General features: G+C 36.3%; 1 protein-coding gene and 1 pseudogene across 3 annotated transcripts in view; both read right to left on the bottom strand.

Moving 5' to 3' along the window:
- GNAQ (G protein subunit alpha q) overlaps positions 1–25072 on the bottom strand; it is a 333551-nt gene that overhangs the window by 52015 nt on the left and 256464 nt on the right. The window lies entirely within an intron of this gene.
- LOC103792618 (solute carrier family 2, facilitated glucose transporter member 3-like) overlaps positions 1–25072 on the bottom strand; it is a 64454-nt pseudogene that overhangs the window by 31240 nt on the left and 8142 nt on the right. The window contains exon 2 of the transcript XR_004744538.3: positions 1–25071. This exon is cut by the window's left edge and continues 31240 nt beyond it. The product of XR_004744538.3 is annotated as a solute carrier family 2, facilitated glucose transporter member 3-like (transcript). The remainder of the gene's footprint in view (position 25072) is intronic.

Raw genomic sequence — 25072 nt, 5'->3', positions numbered from 1 at the left:
ACACCCTCCCAAGACTCTCCAGATGCTGGAGAGAATGTGGAGAAATGTTTTTACACTGTTGGTGAGAGTGTAAATTAATTCAACCATTGTGGAAGACAATGTGGTGATTCCTCAAGGATCTAGAACTAGAAAATCCATTTGAGCCAGCAATCCCATTACTGGGTATATACCCAAAGTATTATAAATCATTCCACTATAAAGACACATGCACACATGTTTACTGCAATGCACATGTATGTTTACTGCGGCACTATTCAATAGCAAAGACTTGGAACCAACCCAAATGCCCATCAATGATAGACTGGATAAAGAAAATGTGGCACATATATACCATGAAATACTATGCAGCCAGAAAAAAGGGTAAGTCCATGTCCTTTGGAGGGACATGGATGAAGCTGGAAACCATCATTCTCAGCAAACCAACACAAGAACAGAAAACCAAACACCATAGGTTCTCACTCATAAGTGGGAAGGGAACAGTGAGAACACATGGATACAGAGAAGGAAATATCATACACAAGGGCCTGTTGCAGGGAGGGGATATGGGGGAGGAATAGCATTAGGAGAAATACCTAATGTAGATAATGGGTTGACAGGGGCAGCAAACCATCATGGCACGTGTATACCTATGTAACAAACCTGCACATTCTGCACATGTACCCCAGAACTTAAATACACACACACACATACACACTTTTATATATATATATGGTATATATAATTATGTGGTAGCTCTATTTTTAGTTTTTTATATATAAATATATTACATATATGTATATTTTATACATATATTTATATATAAAAAACTAAATATAGAGCTACCACATGATCCAGCAACGCCACTCCCAGGTATATACCCAAAAGAAGAAAAATCAGTATATCAAAGAGATATCTTCACTTCCATGTTTACTGTAGCACTATTCACAATAGCCATGATGTGGAAGCAACTTAAATTTCTCTTAATAGACAAATGGATAAAGAAAATGTGGTGTATATGCACAATGGAGTATTACTGTGCCTTATAAAAGAATAAGATCTTGTCATCTGCAACAACATGCCTGGAACTGGAGGACATATTAACTAAAAATGAACCAGACATAGAAAGACAAACTTTGCATATTCTCATTCATTTATAAGAGCTAAAAATTAAAACAAACTCATGAGGATAGATAGCAGAATGATGGTTAGGGAAAGGGTAGTGGGGTTGGAGGAAGTGGTTAATGGGTACAGTCAGATAAAATGAATAAGTCAGATAAAATGAATAATATCTAATGTAATATTTATATATACTATTCAATTTAATATTTGGACTCGGACTGGCTTCCTTGCTCCTTAGCTTGCAGAAGGCCTATTGTGAGACCTCACTTTGTGACTGTGTGAGTTAATACTCCTTAATAAACTCCCCTTTATGTATACATCTATCCTATTGATTCTGTCCCTCTAGAGAACCCTACTATAACATATTACAAGCTGGGTGGAAACCAAGTGGTATGGTACTGGATTTCTAAAAAGCCATACTACACAAAACAATCTGACTGAAAGTCTGGTCTGCCCCTACAGCACACACTATTCACTGTCCATCCAAATGTGTTTCTTCTTTGTCCTCTAATAGAATTATAGCCAGAGAAATAACTTCCCAACCAGACTCCACATGGAAGCATTCTTTGAAGTTGTAGGTGGGCAGGTTACTATCTTACAAATGGAATATAAGCAAGGTGATAACCATGGCCTAGGGAATAGTGGCACAATGACCTGATAGAACCTGGGTTCCTGACTGCCACAAAGGGCAGAGCTGCTCTGCTGAACTGAATTGCTTCCTTAACAGAGAAATGTACTTCTGCATTCTTGAAACCACTGTATTTTCAGGAATCTTTGTTACAGCAGCTGAGCTATCCCCTGACTAATATATTATTTGAACAAACATTTCACTTAGGAGGATATGGTAGTCTCATTTCTCCTTCATGTTTGTGAACTTCAGGTTTCCTTATCTGTTTAGAGCCTTCTGGCTCTAAAATGCTATGATTCATTGTTATTCTTGTTCCTGTGAGACCTCTCCAATCCCACCCTAGTAAGCACTCTGTTCCTTCAGGTTTGCTTTCACTGTGCCTTCTCAAAGCCTGCTCCAGAGCTTCCATTTACACAGATAACAGCTTGTTATCTCTATTTGGAGCTTTTGCCATTTACTAGGGATCAAATTCTTAAATTAAAGGATTGAGCCCTTATTTTAAAGTTCAGGTGCCTACCAGAGTTGATGAGATTCTAGAAAGGCAAAGACATCTCATGAAGTTATTCCAGTGAAATAGAACTTTCAAGTTAAGCCCTGCCTGCACTAAAACATAAACATGCTGAGAATCTGTTATAACTGTCTTCCAAATAGGTAAGAATATATCCCCATAAGCACTACAAACAAGGCCCCAACTTTTTTCTTTTCTCTATACCAGCAAGGGAACTATCCTCAAAAACCTATGATAACAATATTCATTTATCTCACTTTCAGCTAGCTCCGTATCTACCCTTCACCGGATGTGCAAGTAATCATTAACTTTCTACCAGCTTAAAATTTCCGCCTGTATTTCCACCATTGCTCTCACATTGACTAAGTCATTCTCTCTCTCCCTCCTTTCCTCTAGCTTATTAATGCTTCCTGTTAGAAAGAAAACTGCATATTATGTCTTTCACATCTGTATCTCTTAGAGCCCTGTGTATGTCTGCTTTCTGGCTCAGGTCTCCAATTCATGCCAACATAAAAAATACCCACTGTAATTTTTTTACTCTTATTAATGTTACCAAACCATCAGCTATCATGATAGCGCTCCCACTATGTCTTGGCTATCAACTTTGTAACAACCACATCTACCACAACTTTCTGGCTTCCAGTAGCTTAATAGTTTAATACTAATAAATAATTAGCACAACGCTTATGCTAGTAATTATTCTAATTCTAGGTTTAGCCTACAAATGAACTTGAAAAGGATTAGATTGAGCCTAATTGGTATACAGTTTAAACCCAAACAAATGATTTTGACTCATTAGATTTAATATATTAATAATTAATATATACCATATTAATTATGCCTTCCAATGGACTACATAATATTAATTATGCCTTCCAAACATAGTGGTCCATTAATAACATAAATGTTCTCTGATTTCACTCACTGCACACAACCTCCCACTAGTATATCAATTGGTCTTTCAATTTTCAGCAGTCCAATATCTAGCTCTAGTAACACGGAAAGTTCTTCTTTAGTTTCTCCCAATCAAAAGACTTTAACTCCTCCCCAACATATGAATATCCTGCACATTTTAACTTCTTTGAAACTTTTAAAGCCTGTTAAATCCAGATATGCTCCTAAAAGCTAAAAGAAAATTCTAACAGGTACGTCAATCATCCCAATTATTAATATAATACTTCTTGATTAAACAGTAAAGTCTAAAGATATTATACGAATTTAAGCTACTTTGAAGTCAGAAAAAAGTTTATCTGGAAACCTCAAGTACAAAGGATTGCTTTCTCCAGGGGTGGGGCCCTCTTTAATTCTCTGTGTACAAAAGATATTTGTCCTACGTTTGCTTTCAGTTTTATTTTACCCATTTTCAAATTAGTCTTTCCTCAAATTAATCTTCTCTCTAATACAGGCTGCATGTGTTTTTGACATAATTTTCCTCAAAGTTACTCAACACAGGCGTCAACATATAAGGGCTGGAACAATAACGAAACTGAAAGGCTCGTACAACACAAATATTCTAAAACAACATCAAATAATACATTGAAACAGTATTAATAAGAAAAATTAGATGTTTATTTAAATGGCACAAATGATATATATGACATACTTGTGTTTTAGTGGTTGCTAATTTTAAAAATGAAAAATACATGTATAAAGTAGAAAATTTTAACATCAAAATATATACAAAGTAGGAATACCTTCTACTTCAGATCCATGTTTCCTCTTATTTTCTCCTGTATCATATCAGAAAAATTTAATGTACAAATAAACATATGATATGTGTTTATATATATATAACTTTAGATAAATGCAAGTATAGTACATGTATTGCTTATACTTTGCTTTTTTCACTTAATCTGCTTTTAAAGCTGTTCTGTCAGCACATGTAAAGGTAGCTTATATATTTTAAAGAGCTTCAGTAATTTCCTGAATCAGTTGTCTTGATGTTCCTTTTGTTTTTTCTAGTCTTTTCTATCTCTGCACATAAGTTGTACAAATATGCACAAATAAGTACAAATGCAAATGCAGATAACATGTATATTTAAAAATTTGAAAGATAATCCAAACTTATTCTAAAGAATCTGCTGTATGTTTAATTTAAAAAACAAATCCTTCTGTTTATAAAATTAAAAGCTGTCTATTAACTAAACATACAGATAAGAATAAACAAATGAACTCAACAGAGTATCCTTAGGATATTAAACAATTTGAATATGTACAAGTCTCTGAAGACATACTTTCTTAGCAGAATTTCTTTAGATTCATGTGAAAAGAATTATTTTTTATTTCACAGATCACCATAAGCGATGTAAAAGTGGCATTCCAAGCCATCCTGGCAAATTGTGACTATCAACATTGTTGATCTGAACTGAATGCCATTATAATACTACCTAATGCAAAAATAACGTTACAGTTTTGTAATATAGTTAAACATTTTAGCAAACTATTATATTTTGGTCTTTCATTTAAGAATTAGAAAACAGATGCTAAATGAACATGATAAATCCAGTATCATTTGTTACGTTTTTGCTAAATTCAGTCATATCAAAAGTGACTCTTTTCCTAAGGCATTTTTTCAGGAAACAAAAATGTGATAATCCTTTGCCAAGCAGAGTTCTGAGATAATATGTTTTTCTACTTATATGCCAAGCAGAATTCTGAGATAATATGTTTTTCTACTTATATGCCAAACATTTACAAATCAATGTTCAGTTTCCTTCATCAACAACTACAGCATGTGACTGTAATTATTGCTCCCTCTACTGCAGAGCATGTGGCAGGTCTATGAAATAGTGCAGAGTTTAGATTGACTTATGCTCTCCTCCATCAATACTTAACCTAGGAAACAATGCCCTAAACTCCAGATAACTTGTCAAAAGGCCAGACAAGAACAGAGATATTCTGTTGTTATCTGGAAGAATGAAAACAAAGGAAAAGGTTAGTGCCAGAGGCACAGGAGCTGGCTGGAAAATTTTTAAAGGATATGATCTGTAAAACAAATCTCAAGATTGCAATGTGTGTACTGTTAAGGTAACCCATGAAAAGGGAAGAGGATTTTAACATCACTTTGCCTTCTACAACTATTATGAGTTGTGCAAAGCCAGGTGTGGTGGCTCATGCCTGTAATCCCAGCACTGTGGGAGATCAAGACTGAAGAATCATTTGAGGCCAGGAATTCAAGACCAGCATGGGCAACATAGCAAGACCCCCATCTATACAAAAATAATTAATAGTATATGTGTAAAGCCTTTTGAATTGTCCTCACCCCACCCGTTTTCTGTGATACAAAGATCTTGCCATGTGTGATTTTGCTAACTGCTATACTTTTTAGGAAGATAACTGAATTGGTGAGGGATTATTCTATTGCGATGGATCAGTTGTGAAGAGGTATCATTTACATTCATTACAAGGGTAAATAAAAACTGTTACTGTGAATACAACTGAGCTGTACAAACACCAAGTCAAAAATGTCCTATCTGGTGGGACGAGTCTGTAAACAGACATGGAATAAGAAGCAAAGCACACTGGTAACGCAGAGGCAGTTTACTCAGGGAAAAGACAGGTGAGAAACAGTGTGTGAAAATCTGTAAATGATTAGCATGGCAAGCTGCTCTAGGAAGCCTATATAAATATCCCACAGAAGTGCTATTTTTGTTCTTTCAGCAATACATGGCTACAAAATAGTTGTGCTTTGTTAGTTGTTTTGTTTTCATCGTGGACTTGGATTTTAGGGAATGTTTAATACTAACAATAGTGAAAGTAGGAGTTGCAAAAAGTTTTAAAGCGATGAGCTGGAACATAGATTTTATCCCTTGTCTTGAGAAAAGGTAAATAGGAACTTCCATTCATTTTATGATCAAAAATGAAATACAAACCTATGCTCCTAAACAAGAAAGTAAGATTGAATCAGGTAAATTTCAGGCTTCCAGTCTCAGAGTTGAAAGACTGAATTTCAACATGATACTATGAAACTTAGGGATCATCTTTTTACATTTAATACAATCTCTTAATTTAAAGATAAAGACACCAAGTCACAGATATTAAATTATTTCCCCAAGGTCAATGGGTAGATTAGTGAAATTTTGTTTTCCTAATCTGTCCTCCACAGATCTTTCACAAGAGCAATAAAGTATCTTTCCTACATCTACAGTTTCCTGTATGGTGGAGATAAGGTTATACTAAGCTGGGCTCTAGCATATGCTATGATTCTCTGAAATGACTTGTTAATAGTAGGCAGTGGCAACATGGGAAATCAAATTAAGAACCACATGAGGAGTAAAATTCCTGCATCAAATCTTGGCTTGATCAGGAAACACTGTATGACCTTGGGCAAGTCATTTGCCTTCACTGGATCATAGTCTTCTTATTTTACAAGGAGAAGGTTGAAACCAACGCTCTTCAGTGTTAACATCCCTATAAATGGGATTAATTTGTTCAAATTAACATAAATCTCATATTTTTGTGAAGTAAGTCTGTCTGGATAACTTACTTGGGAATTTGCTTTCAGTTTTAGGCAAGTACTTCATGCCGTAGTGAGATTACCACCTAGTGGACATCTGGCTAACTTGAGCAGTCAAGAGCAGTAAAAAATTCAGTTTACAGAAGTGCTGGAAAGAACTCCTTATTTTTTTAAAAAAATGAGAACTGAAAGGAAATCTAAAAGACATTCTCCATGAATTAAGAAAGGGCCAAATAATAACTATTATCAACATATAAGAATCTATCTTCTTATTAAGACTGAATGCCATTACTTGGTAAACTAAAGAAAATAATTTAAAAATTGTTATCACCTATGAAATGGGAGAAAAATATCTGAAAAGTACATATCTAATAAGGGTTTAATATCCAGAATTTATAAAGACTATATAAACAATAACAACAACAACAAAAAACCTACCTGAATCAAAAATGGGCAAAGGACATGAACAGACATTTCTTCAAGGAAGTTATATAAACAGCGAATGAGCATATGAAAAGACATTCAACATAACTAATCATTAGGGAAAATCAAACCACAATGAGATACCACATTCATTAGAATGGCTATCACTTTTACAAGAAAAATAGTTAATATTAAGCGTTGGCAAGGATGTGGAGAAACTGGAACTCTTGTACACTGCTGGAACATAAAAAGATACAGCCACTATGAAAAACAGTATAGTAATTCATCAAAAAGTGAAATATATAATTATCATACGCTCCAGCAACTCCACTTCTGGGTGTAGACCGAACAGAACTAAAAGTAGGAACTTGAGTAGCATTATTAATGATAGCCAAAAGACAGAAGCAACCCAAGTGTCCATTGGTGGATGACTGGATGAACAAAATGTCATTTATACATACAGTGGAATATTATTCAACTTTGAAAAGGAATGAAATCTTGACATATGCTACAACATGAATAAACCTTGATGACATTATGCTAAGTAAAATAAGCCAGTCAAAACACTGTATGATTCCATTTATATGAGGTACACAGAATGGTCAAATTCACAGAAAGAGAAAGAATGGTGGTTGTGGGGGATGGACAGAATTACTGTGTAATGGGTATGCCGTTTCAGTTTGAGAAGATGAAAGTTCTGAAGATCCATGTGGTGATAGTTGCACTATCATGAATGTTTTTAATACCACTGAACTGTACTGAACACACAAATACTAAATTTTATATATGTATATTTTACAAAAATTTTATATCAGTGTGAAGTGTAAAATGAAGTCTGTTTTTAGAGAAAGCTCTTCATCAAAACTGTTTCAACATTTTCTTGTTATTTTTCAGCAGTAATACACATATAATACATCATTAGCCTAGAAAGTACATATTAGAGTGAATTGTTCTTGATAACTTCTTAAATACTTTCAGAAATGGAATATGTATTTTTAAGAATCCAGGAGGAAGAAAATAAACTCCTATGTCCCCTGTGTTTTGAATAATAAATAATGCACATTTGATGAGATCTTCTGGGTATCTCTGATTTTCTTTGAGTTTGATCCAGAAGAGAGCTTATTTTAAGTGAAGATGTTTGCTCCCTTCCAGGCTGGGCTCAATGCTGGGGCAGGCAGTAAGAGGAGTGTGGGGGGTATAGGGTGTGGCTGGGGATGTCGGACAATAGTGTTTAGATGCCTGTGGTGCTGTTATGCACTGTTTTTTGCTGCCATAGCCTGCAGTCCAAATGTGGATATTAAAGTAGTGACAACTGGAGTTGCCTTTGCCAGAGGAAAAGAACACACTATAAGGAACAACTGGCTCTGAGTGAATGCCCTTTGCTCTTGTTTTGAACAATGTCGCTATGTGGGACCTCTCTGGGGGTTACAAAAGGTGTGGCTGTCCTTAACAGAAATTAATTAACTTCGGGTTTTAATAAGCCTCTCCAGTGCTTTTTTTCTTCTGAAATACTCTCTGACCTCCTGTATAAAGCCTACCTTTGGAAAGAGATTTTAGACAAATCAAATTACCCTAACACATAAATGACAGGGAAAGTTTAGTGTATACTGGCATTTTAAAAGGGTCTGACATTAACCAAATAAATGAACCTCTAACTTCATAATTCTTGATGTCGATGAGTTGGCAAGGGGAAGGATTGGGGGGAAAGGTATGGCGACCCTCCAGGTTCCCCCAAAGGAGAGTTTTTCAACATTGACACTATTGACATTTGGGCTGGATAATTATGTATTGCAAGGGGCTGTCCTGGGTGCTGCAAGATGTTCAGTAGCATCCCCGGCTTCTCCTACTAGATGCCAGTAGCATCCCCTAATTGTGAAAACCCACATGTCTCCAGACATTAAGGGACCGAGTGGGGGGAAAAATAGCGTCTCCCTACCTCTGCTGAGAACCACTGCTCTAAACATACCATGTGGGTAGGCAGTCAGCTGCTCTGGCAGTATGCATCACTAGCTACTCTTGTCAAGGAGCTATAATCTCACTAAGGCACTCGGATCTACACTGAAATTATCAGCAAGTAATACAAGCCAGGATATGAGATTAAGCACTTGAAAGTACAAACAATGAGTGTAACTTTTTAGATTTCTACAAGAAGCTCCTAGTGCAATTTGATAAAATGCAATGAGACTATTGATATCTAAAGAAAAGCCTCTTAAAAAAATTCTTAAAAGGTGATAAAACTACTTAAAGAATAATTTAGATCTCAATTTGGTCTGTTTTCATAGGATTTTATACATACATCCTACCCCACCTTTATGTCCCCTCAGCCCATCCTGACACTTACTACAGTAAATCTGGAAGTCATGGTACCCACCTACCACCTGCCCCTTCTGCAAGGGTAACCCTAAGATATCTTCTAAATACATGGAGTTTACTGAGTTTTAATGTTTTGATGCTGTAGCTTTTATGGTCTGAACCCCAAATAAGTAGCAAATTATCATAGAAATTATATTTAGACTTTTGGACTAGAAATCATCATATTATTAAAATAATCATTCACTTGCTATGTATCAGGGACTGTTCTAAACACTTCATATATATTAAGTTATTGAATCTTTACAATAACCCAAACACAGGTGATAAAACTAAGATGCTGAGAGCCTCAAAGTCAAACAGCTAGACAGTGGCAGGTCTGGGATTTGAATCCACGCAGTCCGGCTGTTGAGTCTAAACTCTTAACCACCACATCAAACTGCCTTTTAGAAGAATTCTATGCACTTTTTGCTAAAATTCTAATGGGAAGTTAACTCTGAATAACCCAAAATACTAATCTCTTTGGGCCTCAATTCTCTGAACTGCAAAAATGACTGAACTAGATGATTTGTAAAGACCTTTCTGTGCCTAGGTCATGATAAATGCTCAACAAATAAATAGCCCTGGAATTTTGTGCAATGTGATATTCAACTCAGAGACAGGAATGTCTCCACCTAAGCTTGATGTAAGTGAGATATTGTGAGGAAACACTGAGTTTGGGACTTGACGACCTGGGTTCAAAGGCTTTTTACTCTTCTTGCCACAAGATGTATCACCATCTTCAGTTTCACTCTAAGACAATGGACTGGTTAACTTTAACAGCAAGTAGAAAAGCAGTACACACTTTTTCTTTGAAGCATCCCTTTATTTTGAGAGGTGCTTTCTGAAGAAATCGGTCTTGGGACTTTTGTTTAAGAACTAGTTCTTCTACAGGCTCTACTTCAACACTGCTAAACCACTCAGCAGTCCTAAAGCAACCTGGTGGATTTCAAAGCTTGGAGAGACCTCTCAGTTAGCAGTCTTAGACTGGGCTACTGAAGATGTTCCAGGGCACTTTGAAACTCTTGGTGTTGGCTTCATAAAGAGTTCTCCTATAAGATTATTTATGACTCCAAAAATGTCTGAGTGGAGTTTGTGATAGGGTAGTAAATTCTGAATAAACTCACTCTGATAACAAAGTAGAATGAGATGGCTAACCCTGAGAATTCTGCCAGTGATACACAGACACTAATAAAAAGGAGGAACTGTTGCCTGGGAAGACAGAGGGCAAGGTAAACCTTTGCTCCTTGAACCCCACTGGAGTAGCACCTCATGTTAAACAGCTAAGCAACTGTTAGAAAAACAAATCAACCTAGAGCAGTGGCTCACACCTATGCTCTCAGCACTTTGGGAGGCTGAAGCAGGTGGATTAGTTGAGGTCAGGAGTTTGAGACCAGTCTGGCCAACCTGGTGAAATTACATCTCTACCAAAAAATAAAAATATTAGCCAGGTGTGGTGGCACATGCCTGTAATCCAAGCTACTTGGGAGGCTGAGATGGGAGGATTGCTTGAACCTGGGAGGTGGAGGTTGTAGTGAGCTGCACTCCAGCTTAGGCAACAGCACAAGACTACCTTAAAAAAAAAAGGAAGAACAAATCTGCCAAACATTATTGAAAAGGTGGGCACAACTGCTGGAGGAAAGAAACAGGAACTGCAAACTGCATTCAATTCAATATTCACCTAATTCTGTATCACAGGCAGGAAGAAGGTGAGGTAAGAACGCACGTGTTTCTTATCTACTGAGACCATACTACTCAGTTAAAAAGAAAACGAACACAGATTGTAGTAATTCCAACAAGAATGACCCTTTTCTTTGGTAGACAAGACAAGAACTCTAAGTGGGGATTGTATATTTGGGTGATGAAATAACAAGTAGAAGCTTCTCCTCATAATGATGCACACCTTGGTGAATGGTACTGAATAATCAGTGACATGACTGGTATAATTTGAGAAAAATACAGGTTTTGGAATTTAGTATATGGTCTAGGATATTAAGAATTCTAAATTTCAGGGTTTAAAGTGGTATAAGTATGTGTACATAATTTAGCAAAGTTAGGTTCACAATTTTAGTTTTCTCTGTGGGTAACAGAAAGAACACAACATGTAAAGATGAACATTTATTCATTGTCCGATAATAAATAGAACTTTTATCCAATTAGATGCTGGTTAGTTTATAATGTGCCCAGTGCCTGCAGGATTTGTGGAAAGACAGGTGAAGACTTCACTTCCCATCCCAAGACCCAAAAAATGCGATCTCAACCAAACTAGAAACAGAGACAAGTGCCTGCCAGAATAAAATAATAACAACAAAACACAGGGAGCTTATAGTGTCAACAACAGGCCTTTGTCAGAACAGATCCTCCCACTAGTGTTTTCTCTTACTCTCTCTTCGGAAGCAGCTCTACTTCTATGTAAACTAGCATCTGAAATTCCAACCTGTGAATCACTTAAGTCAGATGGCTCTGACGGCCCTAAATTAGCTCAAACGTTTTATAAGCCTTTCCTCTTGGCTTAACCAGTCCCAGAAAAACTATTCCATGTTATTCAGTGGGAAAAAAATTGAACATCACGGACCTCTGGTCACTTTAGGGAGTGCAGAATTAAAACAAAACAAAAAGATTATGTATGTTTTGGATCTGTGCCACAGGAATTCTTAATGAGCAGCGGGCAATTTGGAAATTAAAACATAAAGCAAAGATAATACTGCTTAAGATTTTTATTTTTCAGATTATGAAAAATAAAACATTATTTAACCCAGTTCTTATATAGCTTTTAGTAAGTTGGTTTTTGGAGGATAAGTGGGTCTATCCATTATCCCAGTTCAATGGGCAACTCTGAGAAGAGGAGGAATCGCTGGCATCACTAACACCTACTTTAGAAACTCAGTTTAATGTACAAATAACCTGAACGTAAGCTCTTTTAAATTCTATGCTGTCTCTTCCCTTTTAGTAAGTAGACAGCCCATTTAAGGGATGCGGGGGCCATAAGAAGATGGGAGAAGTGGGGCATACATTTAACTATAAGTATGGGCTGCCAAGGATTCAATGATTAGTTCTGAATGTCCTCATTGGGCACATTAGCCTGGCACCACTGGGGAAGTGAGGGAGGAAATCAGCTGCTAATTAGAGTATGTATTATTAACATGCTGCAAATTAATCAGGAAGAGCACGTTTAGCATCATTTTCTAAAAGAGAATTAAAATTAAGAGGCATCAGGTGAAACTAAATTTAACAGAGAATGAGAGATATATTCCTCCTGTAAGCATCATGTGCCCTGTGAGCATAGGCAAAGACAAGGATATCCACAGTTCTCTGGGTATGGGAAATGATGATTCTGACTACCAATCTCTCATTTTAGTGTTTAGTGGACAGGACTGGCTACATAATCTGCAGGTCCCAGTGCAAAATAAAAATATGGGGCACTTGTTTAACATGGCAACAGACAGCAGAATATTAAACCAAACAAATGTAGGGCCCTGTGGGATCACACGAGGTTGCATGCCTGTGAAGCTGGCCCTGTTAGTGGAAGAAATGTTGTATACTGAAACATACAAATTGAGCTGAATTTATGGCTATGGTTTTTTCTGCAAATTACCTTGAATTGAGTCACAGAAAAGGGGAAAAACAGCAACTACCACCCTGCACTTTCCAATCAAAACCAAGAAACCCAGCCCTGGAAGGTTGAGGAGGCACCTACTTCCATCTGCTGCTGTGTGCTACTCTATCTACACTCACTCTTCTGCCCCATGCCTGGACTGGAGTGAAGAATAAGATTCGGTAGCAAGCAGATTACCTTCCCATTGACAACAGTAGTTTACAACTGAAGAGCTTTGTATGGTGTAGACCTGTAAACTCTAAAAATTATAACCCACGTTAACATATATGTTTTATATTGTACCTAGTCCCCCCACCAACACACGTAAATATAATGGACACAGAAGTTTAATGAAATGATAATTCACCTGACTGTGATATCCTTTAATATTTTCTTTTCATTTAAATGTATTTATTTCACTTTTTTAAAGATGCTGCTCATGACCCCATCATATGGAATTCACTGCCCAATAATGCCTCCAATTCACTCCCATGCTGAAACCCCTAAGTGAAAGAGATTGGTACCTGGCCATCGTTTTTCTCCACCAAGTGTGCTCTGCTCCCTGTCCCCAGTCTTCTGGGAATACATTCTGTCTCTGACCACTGGGTCAATATTAATTCACACTGAGACAAACCTATTACTACATTCCCCCTCCCTGGGATTTTTCATTTTGGAATGGAGGAGAAACTCCCTTTCTCTTGGGTTGCTAGGCTGAGCAGGTACAAATCAGGACTATTTGAGGAAAAACAAAACAAAAAAACAGAAGAGAGAAAGAGATTCCCAACCAAACTCCTGGTTCAAGGTACAAATAAAGCAGCTTCACCCTGGTTCTTCCTGGTTATATCAGCTTGTTTGTGAGACTTTTTGTCTTTTTTCAGCTACAAAGCCATGACTAATACAAACACTGTAATAAAACATGTAAACAGATAAAAACATGTTATAGATCAGGGTGTCCAATCTTTTGACTTCCCTGGCCACAATGGAAGAGGAGGAATTGTCTTGGGCCACATGTAAAATACACTAATGCTAATGATAGCTGATGAGCTAAACAAAAACAAAAAAAAACACAGAAAGATGCAAAAAAAAAAACAAAACTCATAATATTTTAAGAAAGTTTACAAATTGGTGTTGGGCTGCATTCAAAGCCGTCCTGGGCCACATGCAACCCACAGGCTGCGGGTTGGACAAGCTTATTATAGATATTAGTAGCTGTGTCTTAAAAATATTGTTTTCAACCCCATCAAAAAGTGGGTGAAGGATATGAACAGACACTTTTCAAAAGAAGACATTTATGCAGCCAACAAACATATGAAAAAAAAGCTTATAATTACTGGTCAGTAGAGAAATGCAAATCAAAACCACACTGAGATACCACCTCACAGCAGTTAGAATGGCAATCACTAACAAATCAGGAGGCAACAGATGCTGGAGAGGATGTGGAGAAATAGGAACACTTTTACACTGTTGGGAGTGTAAATTAGTTCAACCATTGTGGAAGACAGTGTGGTGATTCCTCAAGGATCTAGAAATAGGAAGACCATTTGACCTAGCAATCCCATTACTAAGTATATACCCATAGGATTATAAATCATTCTACTATAAAGACAAATGCACACATATGTTCATTGCAGCACTGTTTAAAACAGCAAAGACTTGGAACCAACCCAAATGCCCACCAATCACAGACTGGATAAAGAAAATGTGGCACACATATATCATGGAATACTATGCAGTCATAATAAAGGATGAGTTCATGTCCCATGGATGAAGCTAGAAACCATTATTCTCAGCAAACTGACACAGGAACAGAAAACCAAACACCACATGTTCTCACCCATAAGTCGGTGTTGAACGATGAGAACACATGGACACAGGGAGGGGAACATCACGCACTGGGGACTTTTGGGGATTTGCAAGGGCTATGGGAGGGATAGCAGGGGGTAGGGGCATTGGGGAGGGATAACATTAGGAGAAGTACCTAATGTAGATGACAGGGGGATAGATGCAGCAAACTACCATGGCATGTGCATACCTATGTAACAATCCTGGATGATCTGCACATGTACCCCAGAACTTAAAGTATAATAACAAAATAAAAATAAATAAAATGTTCAAATCTTTGAAAAAGAAATATTGTTTTCAGTCTCCCCCCCTTTTTTTGGCATGTTAAAACCTTTTCATTTTGTTATTATAAAATAAATTTCATTAAACCAAAGCTTCCTTATTTTTCAGCACTTACACAAATAATATCTTTCCCTATATTTTAACAAATAATGATTAAGCTTATGACTCTCTGAGGCATAAATGTCAAGTTCTCTTAAAAAGATGGAATTAGCCATAGATGATAATGTTTGAAAATGAAAGCTGCAATAACTTAGTACCAACAGTAATAACACCACCTTAAAATTGTTGATAATGATCATATACTGAATATCTGCGTGTTCCAGGAAGTTTGTATGTTATCTATCTTAATAATCCTCACAACACTTTAAGGGTAACACTATCCTCATTCTTTACATTGTAAGGGAGGCAGCACAGTGATATTAACTTGTGCAAGATTAACCAGCCTGAAATGGGTGGAGCTGTAACTCAATCCAAGATAGTCTGATTCTTTCTATTTCCCTGTTGCCTCTTCAGAGACTGCCTTGGATTGGTACATCCCTGCCTGATGTTCCATAAAAGACATTACTGTTTTTTCTTGTTTCCTTTTTAAAGTGACAATTCACATTACATTCATTGGCAATTCAAAAATACACTCCTTTTCTTCATAGGTTCCTGTGTGAAAACATGTTAGAGATATTACTGCAGCAGATTTAAATGAGGCAGAATAAGACCTGGAGAATAGCAGATTATATTATCCTGCCCCTAGATCTTAGTCTAGGCTCTCTGAACACCATTTTATGAAATCCAGACCCCTTATTAATTATTGAGCCTGGTGTCCCAACCAATATGCTATTTTTTCTGTAACAAAGCTACAGCTAATGATTTTAAGTTTTATAAAATGTAGATTCCCTGCTAAAACAAATTATTCTCTCTCTTTTTTTTTAAAGTTAGAATCAGCTGGTACTCAAGAAAAACCTCAGCTGGTTATTTTGGCCACCAAAGTGGTCCACATTTCCTCTGGCTTTGAGCACACAGCATTTTCATTTGATCATCTACAACGCAGAGCTTATATTTATTTTAAGCTTTAAACTCTCAGCATTTGCTTCATTTAAGATGAAGGAACAACTATGGAGATAAATCCTGTCTCATAAAACTATCTCCTTTACTTCAATGAACTCTTTAAATTGTATTACTTCTAAAAGATGTATCAAGTTTGAAGATATTTTCAGTAAACTGACAGAAAATGGATGTTTTCTAATACCGCTACATTTGCTAAGCTTCTTTGACAAGACATTTGTACTTATTCCTCCATCTGCTTATAACTCCATCTTATCTTTCTGACACCAATCAGAAAAAGAGAAAGTTGCCTAAAATGCCTTAAAAAAAAAATAAAAAGACAGGATTGCTCTATCACCCAGGCTGGAGTGCAGTGGCACAATCATAGCTCACTGCAGCCTCAATCTCCTGCACTCAACTGACCCTCTGGCTTCAGCCTCCTGAGTAGCTAAGACTACAGGTGTGTGTCACCATGCCCAGCAAATTTCTTTGTATTTTTTTATAGAGACAGGGTCTCACTATGTTGTCCAGACTGGACTCCAACTCCTAGCCTGAAGTGATCTTTCTGCCTTGGCCTCCAAAAGTGCTGGGATTACAGGTTTGAGCCACCATGCCTGGCCCAGCTTATTTTTATTTAATCAGATTTTAATTGATCTTTAAGATTTCTTAATTTATCTTTTAAAATAATTATTTCTTTAATCCATGTAAAATGGATTTGTTTATGTAAAAATTTAAAAATGCAGGTAAGTAAAATGAATAAAACATAAAAACAAAATGACCTTTACCCCAACTATTCAGAAATACTCCCTGATAACAGTCTTAACTAACCTTCCAGGCATTTATGTATGGACCTATAATAAATACCTGTATTATATGTCTTTAAAAATAAGATGCGTGCTGTACATGCTGTTTTGAAATTATTTACCTCAGTATATCATGAGTGACTTTCTGTCTAATATTAATTATACATCTATAACCATTTTTAGCATCTGCACAGTATTTTATTTTTTAAGTATACTCTGAATTTTTTAATCAGTCTCCTACAATTAGATAATTTAGTTATTTTCATTACTAACAACTTTGAGCAATGTTGTCTTTGGGTCATGTAACCTAGCAATCCTATTAGGAATAATATTTCTAGCAGTGGCATTTCTGGATCAAAGGGTATAAACACCTTAAAAGATTTTTATATATTGTCATACTATTGGCAGATTGTACCAATTTACCCTCCTATTAGCAGTATCTAAGAATGTTCACTTCTCTTCATCCCTCTTTTTAATCTTTGCCACTGTAACAAGTAAAAAGGCACTTTCACTCATCAATTGTATTTCCATAATTATGGTATGCTGAGATTTACCTTTACAATTCATTTTAGATACTTGGGAGGCTTAGGCACAAGAATCACTTGAATCTGGCAGGCAGAACTGCAGTGAGCTGAAAATGTGCTACTGCACTCCAACCTGGATGACAAAGCAAGACTCTGTCTCAAAAAAAAAAAAAAAAATTTAGAGACAAACTTATTGAATGGTGGAATAAAGACCCCAAAAAACTACCCTTCCACAAAAATGGCAAAAATTGTCAATACCAACTTTTCCAGATATCTGAAAATTAACCACATGCTTGCAACAACATAACATTTATTCAAGAAAAACAGCTGAATCTAAGTGACAATAGCTTGCTTTACGGTGTTTTAACTGGTGTTCCTCCCATCTCCCTTTTCCAGCTCTGCAACAGCCTTGAAAACCAACAGCTTCTCAGCTACAGAGCTGTGAAAACCAGAAGTAACACATTAAATGTAAATGAACTAAACACGTCAGTCAATGGGTAGAGATTAGCAAGATGAATTAGAAAATGACCAAACTATATGCTGGCTACAAGAGATGCAATTTAGATCGAAAGACACATTAAATGGGTTAAAAGAAAAAGGACAGAAGAAGACATATCATGCAAACAGTAACCAAAAGACAGCTAGACTAATAACAGACAAAATAGACTTCAGAATAAAAATTATTACTAGAGATAAATAAGTACATATAATAAAGATTAAGTCAATCAAGTAGGCATAACAATTGTATACTTGTAATAAACAATGTGTGTACTGAACAACAGAGTCACAAAATACACGAAACAAAAATTGACAAAATGGAAAGAAACAGACAATTCAACAATAGTTTGAGACTTCAAGATTCGTTTTCAGTAATATATAGAACAAAAAGAATATCCACAAACAAAAAGATGAAAAATACTGTAATCCAACTACAACTAACATATATCAATAGAACACTCTACTGAACAACAGCAGAATATACATCTTCTCGCATGTTCAGATGGCAATACTCCCCAAACCTATCTACATGGTCAACATCATTCATCCCTATCAAATTCCAAGTGGCTTTCTTTCTCCCCACCCCCCCCCGAAACTGACAGGCTGATCTCAAAATTTATGTGGAAATGTAAAGGACCTAAATAGTCAACACAGTCTTAAGAATACAGATGAAAGATCCATACTTTCTGATTTCAAAACTTACTACAAAAGACAGTGTGGTATTCACTTAAAAAGAGACATGTGCATCAGTGTAACAGCACTAAGAGTCCAGAAATAAACTTATATGTTCATGATCACCTGATTTTCAACATGGGGGCCAAGACAATCCAATGTGGAAAGAATAGTCTGACAGTAAATGGTTCTGGGATAACTGGAAAACCACATGCAAAAAGAATAAAGTTGGGCCTTTTCTTACACCATAAAAAGATGGTCCTGACCTAACAATAGTTCAGTTTAAGATTTTTCAACATTATGATGGTGCAAATGCAATATATATTCATTAGAAACTGTAATCTCATTGTAAATCGAAGAGCATCTGTACAAAAACCAACTCAAAATGAATCACATACTAAAATGTAAGAGCTAAAACTACAAAACTATTAGGAGAAAACAAAGGTGTAAATCTTTGTCACATTGGAGTAGACAACTTCCTTAGATATAACACCTAAAGCACAAAAACAAACAAACAAAAAAATAGATAACCTGAACTTTACCAAAATTAAAAGCCTTTGTGCTGCAAAGGACACTACAAAGAAAGTGAAATCCCCACAGAATAGGAGAATATATTTGCAAATCATATTTCTGATCAAAGTCGTCTCCTTATATATAAAGAACGCTGACAATGCAATAAAAACACAAGTCTTAAAAATAGGCAGAGGATCTAAGTAGACATTTCTCCAAAGAAGCTATACAAATGCCTAATAAACACCTGAAAACCCCATTAGTCTTTAGGGGAATAAAAACACAGTGAGATACCACCTTATAACTACTAGGATGACTAAAATGAAAAAGACAAACAATAGTAAGTGTTGGCAAGCATAAGGAGAAACTGAAACCCTAACACATTGCTGGTAGGATTGTAAAATGGCACAGCCACATTAAAAACAGTTTGGTAGGTTCTGAAAATGTAATCATAGAATTACCAAATGATCTAGGAATTCAAGTCCTAGGAATACACCCAAGAGAAGAGAAAATCATCTGAATAATTTGAATTACACGTTCTCAGAAAAAAGTGTATATGAATGCTCACAGCAACATTATTTGTAACAGCCAAAAAGAAAGTATAATCAACTCAAGTATCCATCAATAAGTAAAGTTAAAAAAACTTTTACTTTTCTTACTCTTATTTGATCTGATAACAGTTATAACAACAGCAACAGTGTGTTCAATTATGTATGTTTTTATATATACATACTTTTGTATATGTTTACACACACATATGTGCATATTCCTCTGTATTAGGGAAATTAATGACAGCAATGATGCAAGGGATGGAAGAAAAGAATTAAAAGTATTTTGTTATTACAAGGTACTTGTGCTACCCATGAAGCAGTACAGTATTCTTTGAGTGTGGACCTGGATTAGTTGTAAATGTATACTGCAAACTCTAGGGCAACAACTAAAATAAAAAAAGTATAACAGACATGCTAAAAAAGGAAAGAAAATGAAATTATATAAAATGGTCAATTGAAACCACTAGAGGTAGAAAAAGAGAGGACAAAAATAGGAATAAAGAACAAGGAGAAACTAGAAAACTACAACAAACATGGTAGATGTTATTGCAACGTATTAGTATGACATAAACATATTTTAAATGTCAATGGTCTACATACACCAATTAAGAGACAGAGATGGCCAGAATGGATCAAAAAACAAGACCCACACACATTGTCTATAATAAACCCACTTTAATATAAAGATATAAATAGAATAAAAAACAAATGAAGGAATATATATGACACTAACACTAATGAAAAGTCCAGCAGCAATACACAAGTAGCTATATTAATTTCAGAAAGAGCAGGTTTCAAGGTAAGCAAAGTTATTAGGCCTTACATAACGATAAAGAGGTCAATTCTCCAAAAAGCTATAACAATCCTTAATGTGTATGTGCCTAACAAAAGAGCATCACAATATGTGAGGGAAAAACTCATATAACATCAAGGAGAAACAGATAAATCTGTTATTACAGTTAGAAACTTCAACATCCATCTATCAGAAATGGACAGATCCAGCAGGCAGAAAATCAGTAAGAACACAGCTGAATTCAACAATGCCATTAATCAATTGGATATAATGGTCAGCTGTTGATTACTTTATCCAACAACAGCAGAATGTACATTCTTCTCAAGCTCACAGGTAACAATCACCAAGACAGACCACATTATGGGCCATAAAACAAACCTTAACAAATTTAAAAGAATGGAAATCACACAATATCTGTTTTCATACCACAATGAAATTAAACTAGATAACAATAACCAAAAGATAGCTGGGAAATTCCCAAATACACGGAGATTAAACAATACACTTCTACATAATACTTGCGTACTCAAAGAAGTTAAAAAGTATTTTGAACTAAATGGAAAATTAAAATACAACTTAACAAAATGGAATCCATGCTTTGAGAGAAATTTATAGTATTAAATTCAAATATTAGAAAAGAAGAAAGATCTAAAATCAGTATCTAAATTTCCACCTCAGGAAACTAAAAATAGAAGAGCAAAGTAAATCCAAAGCATGCAGAAGAAAATAAGTAATAAAATTTAGAGCAGAAATCTATGAAATTGAAAACCAGAAGTTAACAGAGGAAAATCAATGAAACCAAAGCTGATTCTTTGAAAAGATCAATAAAACCAACACGCCTCTAGCCAAGTTAACTAAGGACAAAAGAGGAGAGGGAGAGAGGGAGAGAGGGAGAGAGGGAGAGAGGGAGAGAGGGAGAGAGGGAGAGAGGGAGAGAGGGAGAGGGGGGAGAGGGGGAGAGGGGGAGAGGGGGAGAGGGGGAGAGGGGGAGAGAGAGAGAGAGAGAGAGAGAGAGAGCGCGCGCGAGAGCGAGCGAGCGCACAAATTACTAGTATTAGAAATGAGTGATCACTATAGATCACATGGACAGTGAAAGGATAATCAAGGAAAACTCTGCCCAAAACTTGAGAACCTAGATAAAACAGACCAATTCTTTGAAACACAATTTGCCAAAACTCCTACATAATAAAAGAGGTGATCTGAATAGGCCTATATTTTGTAACTAAAATGCAGTCAACAATTAATAACCTTCCCGAACAGTAAACAGCAGGCCCAGATGGGGCCACTGATCTTTTTCTTTAAAACAAAAATTTTAAATTGGCCCATAATAATTGTACACGGTGGGTACACAGTGATATAGGGTACAAAGTGATATAGCAATACATATAATGCATAGTGATCAGATGACGGTAATCAGCATATCCATCATCTCAAGCATTTATCTTTTTTTTGTGTTGGGAACATTCAATATCCTCCTTCTAGGTATTTCAAAATATACAACATTTCATTGGAAAGTACAATCATCCCATAGTGCTACAGGACATTAGAACTTACTCCACTTATCTACTTGTAATTTTGTATCATTTAACAAATCTCTCCCCTATCTCTCCCTCTCAATATTCTTCTCAGCCTTTAGTATCCTCTGTTCCATTTCTTACTTCCCATGAGATCTACAGTTTTTTTTAAGCTTTCACATATAAGCATATGCAGTGTTTAACTTTCTGTTCCTGGCTTATTCCACTTAATGTAATATCCTCCGATTCTATCCAAGCTGCTGCAAATGACAGGATTTCATTATTTTTTTATGGCTGGATAGTACTGCACAGTGTGTATATACTCTATATTTTCTTTATTCATCTGTTGATAGGCACCTAGGTTGATACATTGGCTACTGTGAACAGTGCTGCAATCAACATGGGGGTGTAGATCTCTCTGATATAATGACTTCTCTTTCCTTTGGATAAATGCCCCATAGTGAAATTACTGGACTCTATGGTGGTTCGATTTGTAGTTTTTTTGAGGAACCTCCATACTGTTTTTCACAGCAGCTGTATTAGTTCACGGTCTCACCAATAGTATACAAGAGTTCCTTTTTTTCCATATCCTCACCAATATCTGCTATTTTTTGTCTTTTTGATAATGGCCTTCCTAACCTGCGTGAGATGATACTTCATTGTGGTTCAAATTTGCATTTGCTAGATAATTAGTAATGTTGAGTATTTTTTTCATGTATTTGTTGACTATTTGTGTGTCTTCCTTTGAGAAATGTCTCTTTGGATCATTTACTCATATATTAATTATTTTTTTTAAATTTTTGCTGTTGAGATGTTTGAATTCCTTGTATATTCTAGATATATATTAACCCCTGTTGGATGAATGCTTTACAGATATTTTCTCCCATTCAGTAGGTTCTTTTTACTCTGTTGTTTCCAATGCTGTGCAGAAACTTTTTAGCTTGATATAATCTCATTTATTTTTGCTTTTGCTGCCTGTGCTTTTGAAGGCTCTTTTTTTACATTCAGAATTTGTATTTTAAAACAAAGAATCAGAGTAACATCAATAATAGAAAATCCATATGAAAATATTCACAATCTGCACAGTGAGAAATGGGAAAACAACTTCCCTGCCTTACTGCCAACCTAGGGTTTGAGGGGCCAGAAGTTGACAAGAAGTTGGAAGGTCACCTTTTCCAGCAAAACCCCACTCCATAGCTACGTGCATTTTTATTCAAAGGCTCTATGACCAGAGGGAACAGTGAGAACTGAGAACCAAAATACTATTATTGGCAAGGGTTTGGCCAAAGGGTCTGAGATGTGTAAGCACCAAGAAGGGAAAGGGAGATTGAGCAACATAAGAAAAAGGGGCTGTAGGAACAAGCACAGAGAAAACAAGTAAACAAGAACCTACTTCGACCCAGCGCAAAATGACAGTGCACAGTGCCCATCAATCCATCCCCTCAAGTGTGGGACTATACTGCACAGTGACTCAACTATCTCAAACATGGTCTATTGGAAAGATTCAAGTCCCCTAAGGGCACTTGGTGTAAGACCACAGTGACATGGTAACAGACATACACAAGCATGCTGTGACCCTAAAGCAACAACACACTTTAGACAATGATCGTTCAGAAAAAAATCCTCTCCGAGAGCTGAGGTTACAAATTCCAAGTCAGCTATAAACATTTGGGAAATTCCTTGAAAGGTATGCATTAAAACAGCAAATCAACAACTAAAATCTCCTAGAACAAAAAGGAATCTCTACCAAGAACCAATTATTTTAGGGTTTTCATTTGGGTGGCTCTCCCACCACATAGGTGGTGGGATTACTTCAAAGGTAATGAGTCTATTACAAGGAGGAGTTGTTTGGTCCGGTGAGGGGGAACAGGCTTTCTAGAAATAACTTTCCCTTCCCTTGACTCCATCCAAAGTTAGAACCTATCAACCACCATTAACTACAATGCCCATATTAGTTAATAATCCCAGATTTCAAGTATTACATGTAAACTATTATCTTAAAGAAAAAAGTTCCAAAGGAAATCGGTAGCTTAATTATATAGGCATATGGCCTTTATGAGAAATTAAACTTAAGAGTTTCCATCTGAAAGACAGAAATTGTTAAGAGGTAACGTGCAGACCTCAGGCACCACATCATTTACCCTTCAATAATGAACTACATTTCTCCCTAAATTCTTCTTATTGCACCTTAACCTCTCCAGCATCAAATCTTTTACTCTTCAACCTCTCTTTAAGCAGCTCCTTCTAATCTCAATTTCCTTCTGTTCTTATTATTTGGCAAAATTACACTTAAAAAAATAAATATTTCCACCATGGCACATGTATACCTATGTAACAAACGTGACATTCTGCATATGTATGCCAGAACTCAAATATATATATGTAATGAAACCATAAGATAAAATAAATAAAACTCAAGTTAATTTGCTGTGTGGAGCTGTATAGAAGTGAGGAAGGTGGTCTTAAACTCCCTCTGCCTTCCACATTCATAGGTGTATCTGCTTCCTGATAAGTCTGAGGTTGGGAGAACTGCACCTTACTTTTCCTCTGCTATATCCCCTAGTACAGAAATATTAGAACCCAAAGCTGGCGAAGTTGTCATATGCCAAGAGGCCAATCCCTCCTGAAATGAAGGTAGGTTCACTTGGTCTCTCCTAAGCAGAAGATAATGTCCAGGGAATAAAATATTTTAAAAGCCATTGAAAACCTAAAAAACCCCAGCCTTGGGGTGCTTAAGGAGTGCATGGGATAAGACAGGAATCAAGTAGCAGCATTCAGAAGCAGTCCTGGGCTCATCCTGATGAGGTTTTTCATCATTCAGAGACCAGTGGCTTTCCCATGATTCGAGGGAGGTGGAAGGAGGCATGAGTGAGACACTGGTGGTGGTCTCCTTAGCAGGCTGGAGGCTGTTTATCTCCATGATGCCGTCGTTCCCGGATCTATCTGCACCATGTGCCTGCCCTTCAAAGGCCTGCATGATATCCTCAAATA

This window comes from Callithrix jacchus, chromosome 1, assembly GCF_049354715.1.
Source record: "Callithrix jacchus isolate 240 chromosome 1, calJac240_pri, whole genome shotgun sequence".
NCBI classification, from domain to species: Eukaryota; Metazoa; Chordata; class Mammalia; order Primates; family Cebidae; genus Callithrix; species Callithrix jacchus.
The sequence above is the reverse complement of the archived record's forward strand: the minus strand, read 5'-3'. Positions and strand labels throughout refer to the sequence as shown.